The 24401-nt window shown below is 40.3% G+C and overlaps 1 protein-coding gene across 13 annotated transcripts in view; it reads right to left on the reverse strand.

Moving 5' to 3' along the window:
• The window catches only part of MAGI1 (membrane associated guanylate kinase, WW and PDZ domain containing 1), a 655279-nt gene that overhangs the window by 318292 nt on the left and 312586 nt on the right, over positions 1 to 24401 (reverse strand). The gene's annotated exons all lie outside the window — the stretch shown is intronic.

The following is a 24401-nucleotide window of genomic DNA, read 5'->3' on the forward strand; positions in this document are numbered from 1 at the left end:
TAAAAAAAAAAAAAGAACTGAAGAACCTTGGATGAGAAGTGAAATGTCTTCAAAGAAAAACAAGACAGCCCAGTTGCCTCTTGAAAAATGCAACTTTGGAACTACTGTTGAAACATTTCTTGCCCTCTTTCTCCAAATCATACCGCAATGCCTGTTTTGATCTGGGACCAATGTCTTGCAGTTAGCAGACAGGACCTCACAAATCAGGTGCCACTTGCTATGTTTCTTGCTGCGTTCTGCAAAACCGCACCGCTTTGACTAATGCTAATATGTAAGTGCCCTAATTACAACTGTGGCCAATTATGGGAAAGGAAGTCTGGATGCGGATTCTCTGAATACAACAGGTTAAATCCTTGCTGATCAATTCACTCTTATTAGGCTGTGTCCTCAACTATCACGACTATCCAAAGTGCTTTCAGGTGTTTCTAGAATTAGACTCCTGGGATGCCCTTTCTGGTTCAGCCTTCACTTGTCTGCCACTAACTGTTGCAGCCATTTCCCTGGGTTACCCTGGAAAATCAAGGCACATTTTGCATAAGGCGTCCAACTTGGTATCAATCTGCAGATTTCATTTGCTTGTCTGGCTCTCCTGCCTTTTGCCTGGAAATGAGCCATTTCTCTTGCCCTGCTTGAACTGCTTTCACTATCAGCTTGCCAATCCTGGACAGGACTGTCTGCTCAGAAGGCCAGATTTCTGCTGCTTTCTAGAGCCAAACTATACATTCCACACCTCCATCTGCTATGGATTATGGATTTCACCGGAGGAATGGATAAGGCAGTTCACGTTTGGGACAGGAGCAACATTTCTAGCTTGAACCTTCAAGGATTTTTTTTTAAAAAATTCTAATTGGAGCCAATGGACTTTCCCCCCATAAAATTATTAATTGTGCAGGAAGAGCAACAGGGAATATTTGACAGATTCAGAATTAATTAACCAAAAAAGCAGACAACAGACCTAATTGCTACATTCTGAGTAGTTTATTCAGCGAGTTCTTAAGTATTAAACTAGGGTACAGCAAAAAGTCAAGAAATACCTAACAAACACAAAAATGAACCTGGGGGGACAGGAGGAAACCCTACCTCTCCTATTGTATTGTGAGTGAGTCTAAATTGACTTTCTACTGTGGGGTGCTCTCTCACTTAGCAGACATTTCAGTACCTAATTAGGTAACCTTCGGGACCCGCCTTCTGCCGCACGAATCCCAGCGACCGATTAGGTCCCACAGAGTTGGCCTTCTCTGGGTCCCATCGACTAAACAATGTCGTTTGGCGGGACCCAGGAAAAGAGCCTTCTCTGTGGCGGCCCCGACCCCTCTGGAACCAGCTCCCCCCCGAAATTAGAACTGCCCCCACCCTCCTTGCCTTTCGTAAAGTTCTTAAGACCCTCTCTGCCGTCAGGCATGGGGGAACTGAGACATCTCCCCCGGGCCTATACAGTTTATACATGGTATGTTTGTGTGTATGTTTGCTTTTAATAATGGATTTTTAACATTTTTTAAATTATTAGATTTGTTCTTACATTGTTCTTGTTATTGTTGTGAGCCCCCTCGAGTCTACGGAGAGGGGCGGCATACAAATCTAATTAATAATAATGATAATGATAATAATAATAATGATAATGATAATAATAATAATAATAATAATAATAATAATAATAATAATAATAATGTCATCAATGCTAGAAGGGAGTGGGGATTTTTCTATTATTCAAGCTAAGTCATTGGAGGAAAAGACTAGCTTTCCTCTTAAGTAAATATGGTATTTATTGCACAACCAGTAATTTTGAGAAGAAACTCTGATGCTCCAGAAATTCATTCAAGATCTCGTAGGATGCAGGAATATGCTCTTCTTGAGTGCTGAAGAATAATTGTGATCCATCACTTAGCATGCAAATCCAAAAAGCAAACCCAGTTGATTTTGCTGATGATACATTGATAGTTGATAAATCTATCTCAGCATCTACTGCTGTCCTACTATTGCAGCACCATTGAGAGTGTCCCGACATACAGCATTCTCACACGGTATGGGAGCAGCTCTGTAGCAGATAAAAAAGCTCTACAGAGTATCACTATAACTGTCCAGAATATCATTGGGTTCCTGCTACCAGTCCTGGATGGTATCTTAACATCTCGCTGTTCTAGATAAATGCACAACATTCTCAGAGACTCTTCTCATCCTGCTTACAATATTTTTGAACTGTTGCCTTCTGGCAGAAAATATAGAACAATAAAAGCTCAGACCACACGTTTTCTGAATAGTTTTTATCTCAGAGCTATACTTGCAAATAACGATGAACTAAAAGGTCACCATTAGTGAGCTGTTGGACAGTATTACTTGGACTGTTGTGTAGATGTTTTGGTGGTTCAGCATGGGGAATTTGTGGGTGGGTGGGTCATGTTTTTTGGGGGGATTGTTATGTGTGTTGGGACTGGTCTTTAGGCATCATGTGAATTTTGTTGTATGGGTATACTGTGTATATACATACAGTGACAATAAAGTATTTGTTTGTTTGTTTGTTTAACAAAGTTTATTTAGCCACCCCATCTCAAATATATAACTCTAGGTGGCTAGCAACCAGTTTACATAGCAAAACATTAAAAGTTATGTGTGGTTATGATTGCGTAATATCAATTTTTTAAAAGATAATGGGTTTTAGTCATAGTTTTAATTATTAGATTTGCACCTATATTGTTTTTATTGTTGTTGTGAGCCACCCCGAGTCTTCGGAGAGGGGCGGCATACAAGTCTAATAAATTATTATTATTATTATTATTATTATTATTATTATTATTATTATTATTATTATTAAAACAAAACTAAATTCATAACAAAATTAAAAATAACCCAGTATACAGAAAGGAGGGCAAGGTGCCATATAAGCAACTCATCATCATAAACATGCATTAAATATGTTGTGAGGGTTTTCTGTGTTTTAATCCTTGTCAGACGCCTAGAGTTACCTATGTGACTTGGGCAGCTATTTGTTTATTTGTAACCCCTGCCTTTACTTCTTTTTTAAAATAAATAACACAAGGTGACAAGCATATGTAATGCTCCTACCTCCTTTTTTCTCCATAACAATATAGGAAGTAAGACAGAGCAACTGGCCTGAGCTGGCTTTCATGCCCTTAGGTGGGACTAGAATTCAGTCTCCCACTTTAATTTCTACACCCAGTCAATTATATAAATTATATCCCTCCTTGGTCCTGCAAGATGACTCTGTTTAATGGAGATGATGTGGAGCGTGATCAGGTAGCATAGCAAAAACCCTTGGAGATAGGTGGTCCCACAATTAAACTGGCACATGTCATGAAGGGGCTTTAAAAGTGATAACCAGCACCTTGAACTGTACCTAGAAGCAAAGCATAAGGAAGAATGACATAGTGGCATCATATGGAGAAACTCTGGATGCTCAAACTTGCACACATGGTTGCATTCTAGACCAGTTTAAGCTTCCAAGTGTTCTTTAAGGGCAGCCCCATGTAAACTCCATTGCAGTAATCCAATCAGCAAGTGACTAAGGCATGAAAGGGAGCAAAGCTTCTCAGTCCAGGAACAGGCACAACCGACACACAAGATAAATTTGTGCAAAGGCCCAACTTCCAAGGAAGACATGAGCCCAGGAAGAAACCCAGATTGTGCACCAGCTCTGCTTGGAGGAATGCAACTCCATAGAGTGATAGATGGAAAATCATCCAGGAGACTCTAAAGTCCAAGCCACTCAATCTAGGTATAATTGAGCTGCAACCTCTCTTCTTCTTCCCCCATCCAGCCTTAACAACTTCACATGGATGGCCAGGTGGGGAAATAGACAGATGACTTCAACCGTTCATTCAGCAATTGTTCAAAGTTACAAAGTTACAATAATCCTGAAAAATGTAGCAACTCACAATTGTTGAAGCATCCTCATGATAATGTGATCAAAATTTGGGTGCTTAGCCACCAGCATGTCCCACAGAGTTGGCCTTCTCCGGGTCCCGTCGACTAAACAATGTCATTTGGCGGGGCCCAGGGGAAGAGCCTTCTCTGTGGCGGCCCCGACCCTCTGGAACCAGCTCCCCCCTGAGATTAGAACTGCCCCCACCCTCCTGGCCTTTCGTAAGCTCCTTAAAACCCACCTGTGCTGTCAGGCATGGGGGAACTGAGATAACTTCCCCAGGCCTATACTGTTTATGTATGGTATGCTGTGTGTATGTTTTCTTAAATCATGGGTTTTTAGTTTTAATTATTAGATTTGTATTTACATTGTTTTTCTATTACTGTTGTGAGCCGCCCCGAGTCTACGGAGAGGGGCGGCATACAAATTAGATAGATAGATAGATAGATAGATAGATAGATAGATAGATAGATAGATAGATAGATAGATAGATAGATAAATGTGTTTGTCACAACTGCAACATTCCCAGGTCAGGTGATCATTATTTGCAACCTTTCCCAGCGAGTTTCTAACAAGCAAAGTTGATGAAGAAAGCAGGATTTGTTTAAGGATGATATGGTTCACTTACAAACTACAGTGATTCACTTAACAACCATTGCAAAAAAGAGGTTGTGAAATTGGGCATGACTCACTTAACAAACTGCATTGGTTAGCCATGGAAATTCTGGTCTCAAACTGAGGTTTTAAGTTGAGGACTACATGTAGCACCATCAGCATATTGATGGCATTCCATCACATGCCAATAAATGATTTCACCTAGGAGTTTCATGTAGAACAGGGGTAGGCAAAGTTGGCTCTTCTATGATATGTGGACTCCAACTCCCAGAATTTCTGAGCCAATCATGCTAGCTCAGGAATTCTGGGAGTTGAAGTCCACATGTCATAGAAGAGCCAACTTTGCCTACCCCTGATATAGAAGGTAAATATTCCCAAGTGAGATAACATTTCCATCCTTTACATTTTAAAAATAGTAATAACTCTTCGGTTCAAATAGGAAAGCCTTACAATAGGTTGTAAAATACAAAAAAGGCTTTGGAATGTATCAGAAGGAATCTGGGATTGAGGAAATGTTTCTGAAAATTTCTCTGTGGCTCTTTTGTATTTGGAGAAATTAATCTCAAATGATGCTATGCTGTGTATTTGGCATATCGTATAAACACTATAGCTATGAGTAGCCAGATTCCTACTCATTCAGAAGTAGGAATCTGCAATTTAATAAAAACCAAGATTTGGTACTAGCACTTAGCACTTATATATGGCTCCCCAGTGCTTTACAGCTCTCTCTAAGCAGTTTATAGAGTCAGCATAATTGCCCCTAACCATCTGAATCCTCATTTTACCCACCTTGGAAGGATGAAAGAATGAGTCAACCTCGAGCCTGGTGAGATCTGAATTGCCAAATTGCAGGCAACCAGCAATCAGCAGAAGTATCCTGCAGTACTGCACTTTAACCACTGTGCCACCGCAGTTCAAACAAAATGTAAATCTCTAATAGTATGTGTTCTGCCTGACCGGCCTCAAGCAATGATTAACGGTCCAGGAAAGAAGGTCAGACACACACGTGCATAGTTAGTCAGCAAACTTGTATTAAACAGTAAAGAAAAAGTCTAAAGCAAACGGTCCTTACTTTCAGGAGTAACACACAGGTTGAGTTGAAAATTCAGCCAGCTACAAAGTTCAGGGAAAAGCAAACAAATACAAAAGTCACGTAGTATAAATGTTCCAAAAGGTCTCTGAATTTTCACGGCACAAAAGCAGCAGCTTGTCCCAGAGTTTTCAACTCCCACAACGCTGAGTTGAAATCCAAGAGCAGAAACTTCAAAGCATGAACAACGACGCCACACAAACCACCCAGATAAACAGCCACAGTTTGCCTTGGCTTCGTTCCCTTTTTATGCCGTTAGCCCTCATTAAGGGAACCACACCCAGCCCAGGTGTGCTTATCATGCCTTATCATGCTTTTTAAAGTGATCCCTTCTTTGTAAGGCCCTTCGGTTGCGTAAATTAATGTATTGTCCTGCAGACGAACTGAGAGAGGACAAACTGTCCGACGAACTGCCAGCCCCCTCCCCTGAGCTGTCTGCTAAGTCTTCCTGGCTCTCTGCCACATCTTCCAGACTGTCTGCTACATCTTCCTGGCTGTCAGCCAGGCTTTCACAGTCACTGTGTGCCGCGTCTCCCCCATCTGTGGGGGCAACGGTTGGCCCAGGCCCAAACACAACAGTACGTGTGGCCAATTGTGCTGTGCAGGACCTGTACTGGAGACAGATAGTAATCTTTTTTCTATGTATATAAATAAGGATCTTTTGGAGATACCCAAGCAAAGCTGAGCAAACTGAAAACGCTTCCAGCCTTTTAGTTTCAAACTGAGCATTAACTCAAGATGTAAAATTGTGTATGGTATAAGGTCCGCTGATGGAGAGGTAAACACCATACTGATGGAAACAATGTGCTACACTTATATGCAGTTCAGAAGAACATTCATTCCAAACTGTTTATACAATCTCACCTACTTTAATTTAATTGAAAGTTCTTAAGCTTAAGTACTTGTGTTTTAATGATCATGGCACACCGAAAATATAATGGCTTTCAGGACGAAGGCAACGTTTGCATCAGTACATATTGGAACTGATTCATTTAGCACGTGGGAACACCAAATGGAGAATCAAACTGAATTCACATTAGCTGAAAACTCAGCAAGATTTGGAAATCAAACCCAGATGGTGCACTTCAGATGAAAGGGTCAGTGTTTTGCATTCTCTTCTCACTTTGCAACCTCTCTGATAATATTTAGCAATTACTTTCCTGTTTTGTTATGACTGGACTAAAGTTTAGCACAATAATGACAGAAGTCCCTCAACTAATAGGTTAGACTATGACATGGAAGATACTTCTGGATGTCTCCAATGATATCAACCTCATTCAACATCAATCTACAGTTGATCATTCATCCAACATTAAACTTAGCACCATGGAGATACAACTTGGCTGATGCATACTTCTTTCCCTTTTGTAATCTCAATGCAGCTATGAAGAGAACATTAGAATGTTTTATCTCCAACTAATTGTGGCTAGTCAAGGTAGAATTTGGCTTGTTTTCCTATTCCGTAGATAACACTAGAAACAGTCACAGTCCACCCAAGCTTGAATATAACATCTACAGAGTCTACGGAGAGGGGCGGCATACAAATCTAATTAATAATAATAATAATAATAATAATAATAATAATAATAATAATAATATAATAACAGTAAGCATGAATTTAATTTAAATACACACACATGATATCGTCCAGTCTCCTGCTTACAGTTGTAGTAAAAAGAAAAAAGGGAGGTTTTATCATACATTGCTTTAGTGTTGTTTGCAAAGTTGTCTAATATCTACTAGATCAATTTACCCTACCAGTTCTCACTTTCAATATGCAGTTGCCCTTCAAAGGTCGCTAGTTATACATTCTTAGTTAAATAATAATTATCCCAATTTTGCTCTTAAATCATTAATTAAGTGCAGTCTCTGACACTAAAATGCCTTTCAAAAGCTGAAAAAATGGGGAAGCACATCCTGTCCTCTCCTAAACAATCTGCTTTGGCAACTTTCCATCAATCTTGCCTTCATAGCTCTAAGCCTGTGGTGGCAAACCTATGGCACCTGTGCCACAGGTGGCACGTGTAGTCAAGTTGGAGGACATATGAGATGTTACCCTACGTCAACTCCAGCCAGTTGAGTTTCAGCCTTCTTTTCTACCATTTTCATTCTCCCCAGGCTTCAGGGAAGCTCCCTGGAGCATAGGGATGGCGAAAAACAGCCAAATGGGCCAACCGGAAGTTCAGAAATAAACTTCCGATTGGGCCGTAGGGCCGTTTTCACTCTCCAAAGGCTTCAGGGAAGCTCCCTGGGGCATAGGGATGGCAAAAAACAGCCAAATGGGCTAACAGGAAGTTCAGAAATAAACTTCCGTTTGCCCATTGGGTTGATTCCACTCTCCTCAGGCTTCAGGGAAGCCTCATGAAGCCGCCCCGAGTCTTCGGAGAGGGGCGGCATACAAATCCAAATAATAAATAAATAAATAAATGGGGATGGTGAAAAATGGGCCAACCAGAAGTTTGTTTCTGAACTTTTGATTGGCCTGTTTGGTTGTTTTTTTTTGCCATCTCCAAGCTTCAGGAGTCTGTTGTGGAGCCTGTGTGCATGTTTGTGTGTGTGGGGGGTGTCCAGTGCAGCGCAGGGGTTTATTTATTTATTTGATTTATAGCCCCCCCCTCTCATCGTGGACTCAGGGCACGTTGTGCACATGGGTAGGGGGAGAGCATGGTTGTGGGCATGTGGACGGTAGCACACACACCCTTTCGGCATGCAAGCCAAAAAGGTTTTCCATCAGTGCTCTAAGCTGTAATTTTTCCTGGAAGACAAGCCGTTGATTATTGATACATCTGAAGCATCACACTTAAAGCAGAGAGAGAGTTTCTTTTTCTTTTTTACAGGAATACATTGGCATCCTTCAGTCTCGAAAGACCATGGTATCATGCTCTGGATTCCCCAGAGCATGAAGCCTGGGTAGGTGAGTATGGAGGATAGACTGTTACCCTGCTACAGGAATGGAAACGAAAGATATTGCATCTATGTTATTTCACAGGCAGTCCTTGACTTATGACTCAGCGTCAGGAGTGGGCAGCAGGTAGGACGGGGTGGAATGCAGTTCCACTGGCGGAAATGAAGATGTGTGATCGGCAGCTGTCACTTCCTGGATTACTGGTCTCGGCTCGGCTCTCCTTTTTTTCCCTACTGCTGCTGCTGCATCTGCGCTCCTTGCTTTTTTCCTCTTTCCTCCTTCCTGGCCTCGGACGACCTTCCCTCTCTCCTGCCAGGCTCACTTGCAGCCTCTTGTGGCTGTCTCCCACCTGAGGTGCAAGCAGAAGATGTGGGTGGAAGCGGTGCTGGCAACATTTATGCTTCTGGCAGCACCTGTTCACCTACCTACCCAGCCTGAGGCAGAGGGGCGACCCAGGGAGGAGAGCACGGGAAATGCGAAGCAAATTGTCACCCCAGTGAGCGACACTGGTAAGGTTGTAAGTTGAGGACTTAACAGTTCATTTGAATAATCATGATCGTTCAAGCCACTCCCACCTGGTCACATGGCCGACAATCACTCCTACCCAGTCACATGACCATTAAGTCACACCCACAAAATAAGCCACACCCACAGTGCGGCAGTGAAATTTTGGCTGCCCATTACTGCTCAGGTCTATTCAAAATCACAATGGTGTTGAACAAAGAGACTTACAACCTGCGTCTGAGGTTATGGTCACTGTAGCACCCCTATAATCAGGTTATTACCATCTGAGAACTTGGCAACCTGTTTGCCCTTACAACCAAGTGCCAAATCCCCACAATCATGTGATTGTCATTTATTTATTTTATTTATTTATTTATTTATTTATTTATTTATTAGATTTGTATGCCGCCCCTCTCCGCAGACTCGGGGCGGCTAACAACAGTAATAAAACAGTATATGACAATAATCCAATATTAAAAACAATTAAAAACCCATTATATAAAAACCAATCATACATACAGACATACCATGCATAAAATTGTAAAGGCCTAGGGGGAAAGTGTATCTCAATTACCCCATGCCTGGCAGCAGAGGTGGGTTTTAAGCAGCTTACGAAAGGCAAGGAGGGTGGGGGCAATTCTAATCTCTGGGGGGGAGTTTGTTCCAGAGGGCCGGGGCCACCACAGAGAAGGCTCTTCCCCATTGTTTGGTTGACGGGACCCAGAGAAAACCCACTCTGTGGGACCTAATTGGTCGCTGGGATTCGTGCAGCAGAAGGTGGTCCCTGAGGTAATCTTCCCTGATGGCTTTCCTAAAAAAAATCAATGGGGAAGCCAGCAGGGAAGGTTGCAAACCTCTACAACCATCTGAGAGGATTTTTTTAAGGTCCGTGCTTAAATACAAACAGAATTTTCAGTCATGGAGAATTTCCAGATCTCTCAAAACACATCTCTCCACTCAGGAGTTAAAAATATTTCTTGTATTTTAGCAGAAATACTGAAAACCAATGAGATTGGAGAGGCAGCATGGTAAACTAAGGGGATCCTTCGCCCCACACAAGACTTCTAAAAGATACAGCAGTTATCATGAAATCTGCAGCAATGTGTAAAATATTTAAGAATCTTGATCGCAGGAGCGGCCTGAAATCTGATATGTTTGATTCCATTCTGTCACAGGAGCCTAATTCTAAGAACATTTATCTGAAATATAATCCCACTCAGACTAGTGGAACTTTAAAAAAAAATGCTTAGGACTGCAGCCAAAATATCCAACTATGCAAATACAGTTTATCACTGGGCACAATTATGCTGTAGCCCAGAAGGGGAGATGTGAAGATGGAAATAGATGGAGATTAAAGTGTAGTAATTTTTTTTTTTACATAGATGTCACACAGCTTTTTTTTTAAAAAAAAAGAGAGATTTTTTTTAAAATTGAGGATATTAGGACATACTGTTGTAAATCAACAGTATTTTAGAGCGTGCTTGGATAATGAGAGACTGTCATGAGTGCACTAACAAAATGGCTGTCAGGAGAGGGCTTAATTATTCATAAAATGGCTGCAATGATGAGTATGGCCATTCAAAAGCCATACAACAGAGAAGCAAACTAGTCTAGGATGTTGATTCCCCATCTTCAATTAACATACCCAGGAAGTCGCCTATCAACCCTTTTAACTTTTTTTTTTTGAAGCAGCCAGTACATTTCTATGTCACATTTATTTATTTATTTATTAGATTTGTATGGTACATGATAACAGTGATCCAATATCTAAGGAGTCCCACAAAGAAGAAGGGATCAAACTATTCTCCAAGCACCTGAAGGCAAGGCAAGAAGCAAGGGTTCAAACTAATCTAGGATAGAACCAATCTAGAAGTAAAGAGAAATGTCCTGACAGTTAGAACAATTAATCAATGGAATGACTTTTCTCCAGAAATTGTGTATGCCTCAACACTGGAGGGGGGGGGTGTTTAAGAAGAAATTGGACAATTATTTGTCCCAAACGATATAGGGCTTCTGCTTAAGGGTTGAACAAGAAGATCTCCAAGGTCCCTGTTAACGAATTTTGTCGATGAGACCAGCTAAACAAACATCGATGGACCCAATTGTGGTTTGTTTAACACAGCAGAAGTTAAGACTAGAAGACTTAGGAGCCGGGGTGGTGCAATGGTTAGAATTCAGCACTGCAAGCTACTTCTGCTAATCACTGGTTCTCTTCCTTTCTAATGCCGCGGCTCCTTAATACAGTTCCTCGTGTTGTGGTGACCCCCAACCATAAGTCGAGCCCCAATTCTCCCAACAGAGCTTTAAGCTGATTGGCAGGAAGGTCAGAGGGATGCCTCCACTGTAAACGCCTGATTGGTTGGATGTTCCAAAGCACCAGAATAGAAGCTTTAATTCCTAACACCATGGGAAATTTGTCTTTTCCCATGGTCTTAGGTGACCTCTGTGAAACGGTTGTTCGACCCCCAAAGGGGTCCCAGCCCCCAGGTTGAGAACCAGTGGACCAGAAGATCTCCAAGGTCCCTTTGAATTCTTTATTGTGTTAAAGAATTTTGTCCGTGAGACCAGCTAAACAAACATGGATGGGCCCAACTTAACACTAGAAGACTTCTACTTCTGTTTTTCTGTTATTCCAGCTGGCCACATCCATACCGGGTTTAGTGAAGGGGGGGGAGTCCCGATGTGTCACGTGATGCTGCCATGACAACCTGACCTTGACACCCATTCCAGAAGAAGCATTTAAAAATTGGCTTTTGAATCCATGTGAGATCCAAGAGCATTCTTGTAAATAGAAATAAACCTAGAAGTTGGAGCCTGACTTTTCACCATGTCAGCTTCTCACGAATTTATTTACTCTTACAATAAAAAATAGGCAGTGAAGCAAAATGTGTGATGGGGCCAACGGTGATCTTTTCACATCCATTGATGCCCTGAGTATCACATTGGTTATTCCTCAGCTATTGGGAGAAAGGCATGAAGAATGTTAGCTATAGAAACATAACTGACAAATACAGTGGGCTGTTTTCAACTATTAAAGCCTTAGTTCAGAGAAGTCCATTTTCCCAGAGGGCTCTCCAGTTCTACTGAAAGGAGGATTCATAATAAGCCTTAACTCTTTTAATTTTCCCTTAATGGTGTTGCATCATTAGAGAGTTTGGTAGAAGGGGGGGAAAAAAGTCTCATGGCCTTCTGCCACTTGAATTCATTGTTCCCCTGAGGAAGAGACATCCATTTGATTCCAAAAATTGATTCCAGTGACTGGAATGCCCCAAGACTTTGAATGCCCCAAGAACAATACAAGTACACTAATAAATATGCTAAAGACTTCAACTTCTTCCTTGCTGGTTGCTAATTTTTCTATCAATTAGAACTTTTTAAGCCCCCCCCCCATCCCCACCCACCCTAGTGCTGATTCCTTGCCATAAAGACACAAATTAATAATTTTCTGAACCTCTTTGCTGTTGAGTCATGATGGGAGCAAACCGAAGAGTGCTGAGAATTAATAAAAAAGAAACAAGGCCACCCAATCGTTAACTCTCTTCCCACAATCTCTATTGAGAAACCTACTGGCAAAAAGAAACCAACAACCAACCATAAAAGACGTTGAACTAAGCCAGTGTTTTTCAACCAGTGTGCCGTGGCACACTAGTGTGCCGTGAGACATGGTCAGGTGTGCCACGAAGCTCAGAGAGAGAAAGAAAATGAGAGAGAGAAAGAAAGAGAGAGAGAGAGAGAAAGAGCAAGAGGGAGAGAAAGAAAGAGAGAGAGAGAAAAAGAAAGCAAGAGAGAGAAAAAGAAAGAGAACGAGAGAAAGAGAAAGAAAGCAAGAGAGAAAGAGAACAAGAGAGAGAGAAAGCAAGAGAGAGAGAAAGAGAGGGAGGGAAGGTGGGAGAGAGAAAGACATAGAGGGAGGTAGGGAGGGAGAGAGAAAGAGAGCAAAAAAGAGGAAAGAAGGAAGAGAGAAAAAAAGAGGGATGGAGAGAGAGAAAAAAAAGGAAGGGAGAGAAAGCAAGCAAGAGAGAGAAAGAAAGAAAGAAAGAAAAAAAGAAAGAGAGAGAGAGAGAGAGAGCAAGAGAACAAGAGAGGAAGAAAGCAAGAGAGAGAGAAAGAGAGAAAGAGAGAAAGCAAGAGAGAGAGAGAAAGAGAGTGAGGGAAGGTGGGAGAGAGAAAGACATAGAGGGAGGTAGGGAGGGAGAGAGAAAGAGAGCAAAAAGAGGAAAGAAGGAAGAGAGAAAGAAAGAGGGATGGAGAGAGAGAAAAAAAGGAAGGAGAGAAAGAGGGAGGGAGAGAGAAATAGAGCAAAAGGGAGGAAGAGAGAGATAATTTTTTTGTCCAAACTTTTTTTAGCTGCCCCCCCCCCTCAATGTGCCCCATGGTTTTGTAAATGTAAAAAATGTGCCGCGGCTCAAAAAAGGTTGAAAATCACTGAACTAAGCAACAGAGGGAATTAATTCACTGACTCTTGCATTTTCTTTTAAGCTTCCCAGTTCCAAGCAGAAGCAACTCTACAGTTGGCAAAATTTTAAAAAAAAATTGTAGAAGGAAAAGAAGTCTTTTTGTCCCTCTTCAAACCTGGAAAATTAAATTGATTAATCATTACCTAGTGCAGTGATGGCGAACCTTTTTTTGGTTTGCATGCCAAAAGGGTGTGTGTTTTTATGAATGGTTGGAAACTAAAAATAATTGAGAAGTATTTTCTTTTGCTTACTTTTGAAGAAATACATGATGATTTAATTTTAATCTATTAAAGACCCAGATGACGAAATAAGGACTGGTGGCAGCATTGGATAAGGAGTTAACACAGATATGAAAGGATTAAATTAGATATTGAGTTAAGATGTTAAGATGTTTATGTTTTATTATAAGTAGAAAAAGGGAATATAAGGGTCTAGATTTTATAATATTGTTATTTGTAGATGAAATATATCTCATGTGTGGTTAATTTTAATTAACTTAGCAAAGAGGAGGATAAAAAGTACATATTGAAAGTATTATTAGCGCTTTTTTATCTCTCTGAATGTTTGACATATTTAAGAAATATTAATAATTATTTAAAGCATTGATTCTGTGTTTTTTATTGCTAATGTTGCTTTATTGTATGTTGAAAGAAAAATAAAGAAAAAGTTTATACCCACAAAAGTGTGGGTTTGGGTGTGCTAGCATGGATGCATGTGCTCACACCCATTCCCTTCGCCACACATGTGCAACCCCCCGCTGGCCCCCCCGCGCATGTCCACAGGTCTTTCTGAAACCTGGTAGGTGAAAAAAAAATACACAAACAGGCAAAACGGAAGTTCAGGAAACTGCCCTTCCGGTTTGCCAATTGTGCTGGTTTTTTACACTGCATTTTACACTGCGGTTTGTCCATTGGGGGATTTTTTTTTGGCTCCAGGACTTCAAGGAAGCTTCCCTAAAGCATCTGGAGGATGGAACATAGCTAGAGGTGTAACAAGCAGGAAGAGGGAGATTGTGATCCCATTGTATATAGTGCTGGTGAGACCACATTTTGAATACTGTGTTCAATTCTGGAGACCTCACCTACAAAAATATATTGACAAAATTGAACGGGTCCAAAGACGGGCTACAAGAATGGTGGAAGGTCTTAAGCATAAAACGTATCAGGAAAGACTTAATGAACTCAACCTGTATAGCCTGGAGGACAGAAGGAAAAGGGGGGACATGATCGAAACATTTAAATACGATAAAGGTTAAATAAGGTTCATGAAGGAAGTGTTTTTAATAAGAAAGTGAACTCAAGAACAAGGGGGCACAATCTGAGGTTAGTTAGGGGAAAGATCAGAAGCAACGTGAAAAAATATTATTTTACTGAAAGAGTAGTAGATGATTGGAACAAACCTCCAGCAGAGGTGGTTGGTAAATCCACAGTAACTGAATTTAAACATGCCTGGGATAAACATATATCCACCCTAAGATAAAATAGAGGAAACAGGATAAGGGCAGGCCAGATGGACCATGAGGTCTTTTTCTGCTGTTAGTACATGGTACATAACGGTATTTGTGGTTGCCATGTATGTTAAACTTCCAATTGTGTTTTGTATTTTTACAGTTGCAATATCTCTTTAAGAACTTTGGCTGGTTCGCCATAAGGGGGCACCAGCACTCTCTCCTGTTGATGATGCTGGATAGCTCATTCACCTTTTTGCCTTTACCTTGAGGGGGGAGTGTATTCTGCTTCGTGCTGCTATGTGCGGTTTGTTGATTGTTCTTGCTTTGTGCTTGTAAATATGTATATATGTAAATAATACTTGTTTTCCATACTAAGTCTGTGTCCTTACTATCACACATCCACACTCTTCCTTAATCTCTGCTCAGCGTATGTCGAAGGTCTCGTAGCCTAGCTGCACCGAGACATACCAACATCTGCCATCAATCTTCCATGTTTCTATGTTTCCATGTTTCCCAAGGCTGAAAATGAGCTGGCCAGCACGCACATGGTAAAGTCTCACCTGCCTCCACAATATGGCTCCACATGCCACCTGTGGCACACATGCCATAGGTTTGCCATCACAGACCTAGTGTGAAATACGCATTGCAGCACAGATCAGCATAAGAGTCCAGTACACAAAGTCAGACTTCAAAAGAATATTTATCAGAACAAGATACTGTGCCTGATGCATGTTTTAAAAGACATAATAACCTCCCTACTAAGACAGCACATCTCATTTTAGGGATACAGTCAGTAGGTTCATTGCATCTTCTGCTCAAAACCTTCCCTGCAGGAAGACCTCCTCCAGAGAAACACAGAGGTCCTCTTGCTACTCCTCTACCGTCCAGCATCTTCAATTAAATCTTTCCCAACTGGTCCATGCTGCCAGCTCTACAATGCCCAAGATGCAGCTTCAGCAGCAGCAGACACCATCACTTCCCAATTTGTATCCAAAAGCAATGACCAATGCTGTATCCATGGTTACAGTCTTTTGCAGCAAGTGTGACTGCTATATTCTTATTGCATGAGTTTCTACAGATTATGGTTTCCGACGACATTAAGAGATAGGGATGTAATCAATAACCAAAAGTGACTTTCCTATCATTTTTGGGGCGGGTGGGAGACCTATCTCCAATTCTGCATATCAGAAGGCAGAAAAATGATTAGTTTGCATGAATTATGTAGTGGATAATGAAGCAGACAATGGGGAACAGATATATAGTGACAATGTCTTCAACTTTAAAAAGAGAAAACTAGAACTTGTCCACACATTCTAGATCAGTGGTTCTCAATCTGTGACCCACAAACCCCTGGAGGTACTGTAATGTCGTCACAGGGAATCTGCAAAGACTTGACGAAATGTTATGATTTAACATTTTACATTTAACTTAGGTAAGTCATTCAGTTAAGTCTTTGGGATGTGGTCTGTGGCCACAATACGAATTTAAAGTGGGTCTGTGGGGAAAATGTTCAAAACCATTGTTCTAGATCATTATCACACACAGAAATTTCAGGCAACAACTTATAGAAATTAGAGTTTTTAAAGCTGTTGCTAAGTTATTTCACACCTTCTCCTGGAATCCAAACAGTATTCCAAAAATGTAGATCAGACATGTTCTTACAAACATAATCATGGTCAACTTGTCTCAATCTCAAAATGTGTGAACTCTATAGCTAATTTATATCCTTGATTTCATCACCTCTTGCTGGGGGTCAATTTCCCTGTATGAGTCAGAACAATCTACATATACATATACATATATATATATACATATATATTTATATAAATAGTTAATTATATAAATAGTTAATTTAAATAACTATGTAACAAAATGATGTATTATGTAATGTCTTGTTTTAAGGGGTATATATTTAATAAACTCTTTAAAATGTTTTTAAAGAAAGCCTCTAGATTTGATTTGATTTTGTCTCATGTCTAATTTTCAGCAACCATTATTGTTCTTGGTTCTGGTAACCAAAGTCCTATTTTGAGTGGCCTCCCAGAGATAAATTTCTGTATAATGGAATGATAGCTATGAAACAGCCTTTGGAAAGGAAGATATAATAGAACATAGTCTGAATTTCCAGGAGGAAGGGGGTGCATTCCAGAATTCAGAGAGAAATTTGTGAGAGAAAAAGGATGAAGACAGCTTCTCCTTAATAGTTGCCAGAGTTTATGCTTTATGTGGGTGGTAACATGCTTTAGTCTGGCAAGATTCTGCCTCTAGGTGAGGAACAATAAAGAAATCTCCTTGGAAGAATCACAATGTGTCTTTCTTGGGTTTTGGAGACTGACAGGAGGGGTACCTGGAGTATCTCAATAACTGCAATTCTCTGACGTTACTGCAAATGTATTCCTTTCCCTCTCATTTAGAACGCTGTGCTACACCTCCCAGAGACCTATAAGAGCACACAGAGTTGGCCTCCTCCAGGTCTCGTCGACTAAGCAATGCAGGTTGGCGGGACCATGGGGGAAGGTCTTCTCTGTGGCTGCCCCAGCTCTATGGAATCAATTCCTCCCCAGCATCCATACTGCTCCCACCCTACTGTTGTGGTTAGCTCTGGCCCAGCTCCTGCCAAGGACTGTGGATGTGGGGGAGACATCCACATGCTGCAGGCCTGTTTTGCCCCCGGTGGAATCTGATGATGAAGGCTCCTCTGACCAAGAAGACATGAGTGACAGGGAGGAGGAGAGTGTGGCAGACAGCTCAGAAGGAGATCAATTATCTAGCTCCTCCTTGGATTCAGAACAAGAGTTAATGATACAGCCACGCATGCGGAGAGCGATGCATAGGCAACAACAACTGAGAGATTATTATCAAAGAAAATAAGGCCACATGTGCTTGGGTGGGGCTGTGGTAATTAGTGAGGCTGCTATAAATAGCAGCCTATGGGTTTGGCCATTGTGGAGGATTATCTGATCGTTTGTTGTGTTTCATGACTGCTTTACTGACTTTGACTTTTTGTGTGCTGATTTTTCCCTGCTTTGAAACTAAACCAGAGCAAAGTGTGTTTCACTTTGTGAAAGAAGGACTGTGAATTGCCTCACAGCTGCAAGCTAAGTATCACAGGACTGATAAGGGACTTGTATAAATTACCAGTTTTTTTGGAGACGAGTGCTCTTTGCTATACCAAAAGAGGGCTTAGTTTAAGTGACTTTTCATTATAAAGAACATTGTTTTGAATTTTCAAACGTGTGTGTGTGTCTGAAATTTGTACCTGTGAATTTTTGGGAGGATTCTACCAGAGAGCCCGACAGAACAGTTACTGGTCCTTCCAAAAGGCTGTGAAGACCTGGCTTTGCTGGCAGGTCTGGGGGCCATGAATACTGACATCTGTCATGGCCAAATTGTGTTTGGTTGTTTTGCATGTTGTTTTGATTGGACTGCTTTGCTTGTGGGTTTTTATAACGGGGTTTTTATGGCTTTAGTATTTAATATTTGATTTCTTTTCATTATTGTATTGTATCTTTATATTGCTGTAAGCCGCCCTGAGTCCTATTGGGATTAGGCGGCATAGAAGTCGAATCAATCAATCAATCAGTCAGTCAGTCAAATAAATAAATAAATACATACATACATACATACATACATACATACATACATACATGTATAGGTACATACATGTTGCTGATTTATGGTCTAGAAACATAGAAACATAGAAACATAGAAGTCTGACGGCAGAAAAAGACCTCATGGTCCATCTAGTCTGCCCTTATACTATTTTCTGTATTTTATCTTAGGATGGATATATGTTTATCCCAGGCATGTTTAAATTCAGTTACTGTGGATTTATCTACCACATCTGCTGGAAGTTTGTTCCAAGGATCTACTACTCTTTCAGTAAAATAATATTTTCTCATGTTGCTTTTGATCTTTCCCCCAACTAACTTCAGATTGTGTCCCCTTGTTCTTGTGTTCACTTTCCTATTAAAAACACTTCCCTCCTGGACCTTATTTAACCCTTTAATATATTTAAATGTTTCGATCATGTCCCCCCTTTTCCTTCTGTCCTCCAGACCAGTGTTTTTCAACCAGTGTGCCGTGGCACACTAGTGTGCCGCGAGACATGGTCAGGTGTGCCGCGAAGCTCAGAGAGAGAAAGAAAACAAGAGAAAGAAAGAGAAAGAGAGAAAGAAAACAAGAGAGAAAGCAAGCAAGAGAGAAGGAACAAGAGAGAAAGAAAGCAAGAGAGAGAGGGGGGAGGGAAGGTGGGAGAGAGAAAGACATAGAGGGAGGTAGGGAGGGAGACAGAAAGAGAGAAAAAAGAGGAAAGAAGGAAGAGAGAAAAAAAGAGGAAGGGAGAGAAAGAGGGAGAGAAATAGAGCGAAAGGGAGGAAGAGAGAATTTTTTTGTCCAAACTTTTTTTAAACCCCCCCCCCCAAATGTGCCCCATGGTTTTGTAAATGTAAAAAATGTGCCGCGGCTCAAAAAAGGTTGAAAATCACTGCTCCAGACTATACAGATTGAGTTCATTAAGTCTTTCCTGATACGTTTTATGCTTAAGACCTTCCACCATTCTTGTAGCCCGTCTTTGGACCCGTTCAATTTTGTCAATATCTTTTTGTAGGTGAGGTCTCCAGAACTGAACACAGTATTCCAAATGTGGTCTCACCAGCATTCTATATAGTGGGATCATAATCTCCCTCTTCCTGCTTGTTATACCTCTAGCTATGCAGCCAAGCATCCTACTTGCTTTCCCTACCGCCTGACTGCACTGTTCACCCATTTTGAGACTGTCAGAAATCACTACCCCTAAATCCTTTTTTTTGAAGTATTTGCCAACACTGAACTGCCAATACAATACTCAGATTGAGGATTCCTTTTCCCCAAGTGCATTATTTTACATTTGGAAACATTAAACTGCAGTTTCCATTGCTTAGACCATTTATCTAGTAAAGCTAGATACTTTCTACTTTCCTTGAGCATGATTTTTGTGGCAGGAAATATAATGCCTTCGTATAATTTATATGTGGCATATACTGTAAGGACTTTCTGTGTGCTGGCAAGTTACATAGTCTTCAACAGCTTTAGTAACTTCCAGAAAGGGCATAATGTAATTAAAATTATCTCTGAAAATATTAATGAATGATAAAGATGCCATAAAAATATTCCATTCCAATAAGCTGATTAGAAACCTAGCACAAATTGGGTGAAATAATTAACTTACTTGCCTAAGATGCAGAAGAATTGATAGATAAACCTTTGGTATTTCTCTACAAAATGTTTTTTTTAAGAACTGGAATTGATAGAACAGGAAAGAGTCAAAACCATAATAATCCCAGAGCATCTGGGAGAGAGAAGGTCTCTTCTTAGAAGATTCCGAAGGGAACTCTCTCCAGGCAGAATTTTTAAAAGCATGAAATATATGTTTCATTTCCAACTAATCTGTTTTTCACATTGACTCTCAGTCCACCTCGCATCCTTCCTATTCATTTTTCTTTTTATTCATACTGGTAGAGGGCCTCTGTGAACTCATACAGAAGTGCAATAATGCTTACTTATTTACTGCTAGTTGTAGATTTCTCTGATTCGCTTTTTGGTACTGCTAAATTTTAGCTTGAGGTTCATGTGCTTTGGGAAGGAGGTTCGTGGGGATTTTGCAGGGCACTTCCTTTTGGATGGTACCGTAGAATAGAATAAATAAAGATGGGACTAAAACTAAGATTTTGCGTCCCTTCGTTTTTGCTTGATACACTGTTTCTGAATTGCCTATACAGTAATCCCTTGCTACTTCACGGTTCATCTTTCGCGGATTCGCTATTTCACGTGTTTTCATTAATAATAATAATAATAATAATAATAATAATAATAATTATTATTATTATTATTATTATTATTATTATTATTTATTTATTAGACTTGTATGCCGCCCCTCTCCTTAGATTTGGGGCAGCTCACAACAGTGATGAAGGCAATACATAATAACATTATTATTAAGTTGTAACCACACCCAATCAGTGCTTACACCTCTTCAAGATCAGTGCTTACATCTCTTCCCACGACAAGGTATTATTTATTTTATTATTTTATTTATTACTTAGATTTGTATGCCGCCCCTCTCCGAAGACTCGGGGCGGCTCACAACACGTGGAAACAAATCATAAATAATCTGACAATTTAAAATATTAAAGATTTAAAAAAGACCCCATATACTAACAGGCATACACACAAGCATACCATACACAAATTAGACATGCCCAGGGGAAGATGTTTCAGTTCCCCCATTAACTATCTCCCAGGGAATTACCTCCCCATCTCATCATCAACAAGCCAACTACTTATATAGTACAGAATAGCTGTGGCTGTCCAACTATGACATTAGCTCTTCCTATTTTTTTTGGGGGGGGAGTAATGCCTAATTACTGATCTTCTAGATCAGGGGCCTCCAAGCTTGGCAACTTTAAGATTAGAGGAGTTCAATTCCCAGAATTCCTCAGCTATTGAAGCTGGTGAAGGAATTCTGGGAGTTGACGTCTACAAGTCTTAAAGTTGCCAAGGTTGGAGACTCCTGTTCTAAATAAACTGCCATTGCACCAGTGGTGCCTGCACTCAGCGAGATTCCTCTGGTAGAATCATTTTATTAAATTGATATGTTTTTTTTAATGTGGCTGCACAACATATAACTGCATTATTAAATTGAAATGCAGAGATTTCTAACAAACTCACTCAGGTTGCTGAGGCATCTACAGATAAGAAGTGACTGGAAGAGATGTTAAACCAAAGTGTAGATTTAAAGCCAAAACTATTCCTGTTAGGAATTACAAAAGATAAATATAGCAAAGGAACAATATATTTAATGTTGCATACACAAACGGCAGCAAGATTGGTTTTCGCGCAAAATTGGAAAAGCAAACAGATTCCCCCTGAAGAAGAGATAATAAAGAAGATATTGACTTGCACAGAAATGGACAGGCTAACTTAAGAACTCAAGGAAAGGATGAGACAGAATATTTGTAGTATGAAGTCTGGAATAAAATGTATCAGTGATTAGAAGTGAGGAGGAAAGGTCAGGACAGAGAAACATTGATAGGTTGAGAGTTGGAAAATATTATTATGGTATTGTGTGACATGTAGTACAGTGGTACCTCATCTTACGAACGCCTCTTCTAACAAACTTTTCGAGATACAAACCCGGTGTTTAAGATTTTTTTGCCTCTTCTTCCGAACTATTTTCACCTTATGAACCCAAGCCGCTGCTGCTGGGATGAAGGGGTTTCTTTTTTTCCCCTTTTTTGAAGAAAGAAAAGGGAGGGGGGCTTGGAGGGGGAAAGAGTTTGCATTTAAAAAAGTAGGAGAACAGCGTGCTTGCACAGCCACTGAAAGGGTCTCTTTTGAAGAAAGAAAAGGGAGGGGCGGCTTGGAGGGGGAAAGAGTTTGCATTTTAAAAAGTAGGAGAACAGCATGCTTGCACAGCCACTGAAAGGGTGTCTTTTGAAGAAAGAAAAGGGAGGGGCGCCCCCCTTGCCTTTCTTCCTTCCCACTCACCCTTTAGCCTAGCCTTGCTTCTTCCACCCACCCCCTTTAGCTGCTCCTCCCTGCCCTCTGTTTGCCTCCCTTCTAAAGTTTGGGATTTTCCTGAAGGATTTGCACACATTATTTGCTTTTACATTGATTCCTATGGGAAACATTGTTTCGTCTTACGAACTTTTCACCTTACGAACCTCCTCCTGGAACCAATTAAGTTCGTATCATGAGGTACCACTGTATTTGTATTGAAAGTAACCCTTAAATATGAAGGGATGAACCCTTACATATGAAGCTTGATAGATTGTACATATTTAAATATTGGGTATGAATGGTATTTATTGTAAAACTTTATGGAAACGTTTAAACCAGAAAAGTCACACTATGTCCAATGTTTTAATTGTTTATCCAATTAAAAAAAGTTTGTTTTTTTAAAGAAGAAGCTGTTCTACATATTCTGGGCCATTAATAATCAATTCCATAAAACCTCCGGTTGAAACTTGCAGCAATAACAATCAGCAGGTAGGCAAGGTCTGCTCAGTGCAAGCGACCTTGTGAGCCTTTGACATGTTTACTCCATAATCAGCAGGGAATTCCATTTTAAAAATGCTCAGCCTCATAATCCACTAGCAATAGAAGAGACTGGCCCGGAGCATTGGATTTTCTGGTCACATGTATCAAAGAATTAAAACAAAAATAGTGTGCAGCCAGATTAATCTTCAACCTCGAAGAAAAATCCCTCTCTTCCTTCTGTTTTTCCATCTCCCAGCTGCAGACAATCGTACAGATACTGTAGTAGCTTTAGTCTAATACAAGCCTAAGCATGTTTATCACAGCCGAACCTTGTAAAGAAAAGAAAGACAGGAAAGACAGGATAATATTTGACAAGTAGCTCAGTCAAGGTAGCATTAAATGTCTATTACTTCTCCTCCCGAGAAGTGAGCTGCAAATGCATGCATTCATATTCATGGGAAATATTGAAATGTTTCTTGTTCAGCATCATTAACTCCTCTTTCCTGTTTTGGGAAGGGGTGGGAATAAAATTGCACGAGGCCTCCCCCCACCCCTATCCCCATCCAACATGCAAACACAAATCTATTTCTATAATCGTGGCCCTGGGTGAGATTTAAAAGCAGCCAAAGTAGTTTTAGCTCCTAGCCATGCCCAATAAATCACAGGAAAGAATCAGATCAGAAGCGTTTCAAAATGTAACCTTGGCAACGCAGGAAAAATTGAACCAACAGAAAACTTAGCCTCTTTTGCTTTATTTGTCGTTTCTGAAATTAGAAAGGAAGAGAAATGTTCTCAAGGAAGACAGCAAGAGATATACATATACAAAGGATTTAAAACAGCAGACATTTCCTTACATGCACATTTTCATGTAGCTCTTCCCAACTTACTGCCTTCCAGCTGTATTAGAAGTGAAGTTCTAATACACACACCATGCTATTCCCTTTCAGGATAAACAACATTATGCAAAGGATAAAATCAGATTCAGAAATAGTTAAGTCAATTAAATTAGGGCACAAGAGAAGAAAATAAAAGGGAAATATAGGAAGTCCTCAATGAGAAAATTAAAGGGCAATATAAAAAGACCTCAACTTACAACTGAAATTAAGTCCCACAAATACGATCGTAAGTACTGATGGTCTTAAAATGGGTTATCACATGATCGGATCTGATTTTATTACCTTTTCTGCAGTGGTAATTTAAAAATCCCACTGTTTGCTATGGGCTTTCTTTTTCTGTAAAATGGGCTGGTTGCTGAGTGCCAAAAATAGGATAACTGCAATCATTTAGAGTCTAAGTCTCCATGAGCATAGCCATTATATCTGGGACATTCTGTATGCCATCTATACTTTCTTGCTTCTCGGTGTAACAAATCTACTGGAAAAGCAAACCCAACATTTTCTCACCAAAATGGGAATAATCATTTTACCCAAAATAAAAATAAAAACAACTTCCAACAGCAGTGCCCTTTTCTGAGATTAAAAGGA

The sequence above is a fragment of the Erythrolamprus reginae genome, chromosome 2 (assembly GCF_031021105.1).
Source record: "Erythrolamprus reginae isolate rEryReg1 chromosome 2, rEryReg1.hap1, whole genome shotgun sequence".
Classification (NCBI taxonomy): Eukaryota; Metazoa; Chordata; class Lepidosauria; order Squamata; family Dipsadidae; genus Erythrolamprus; species Erythrolamprus reginae.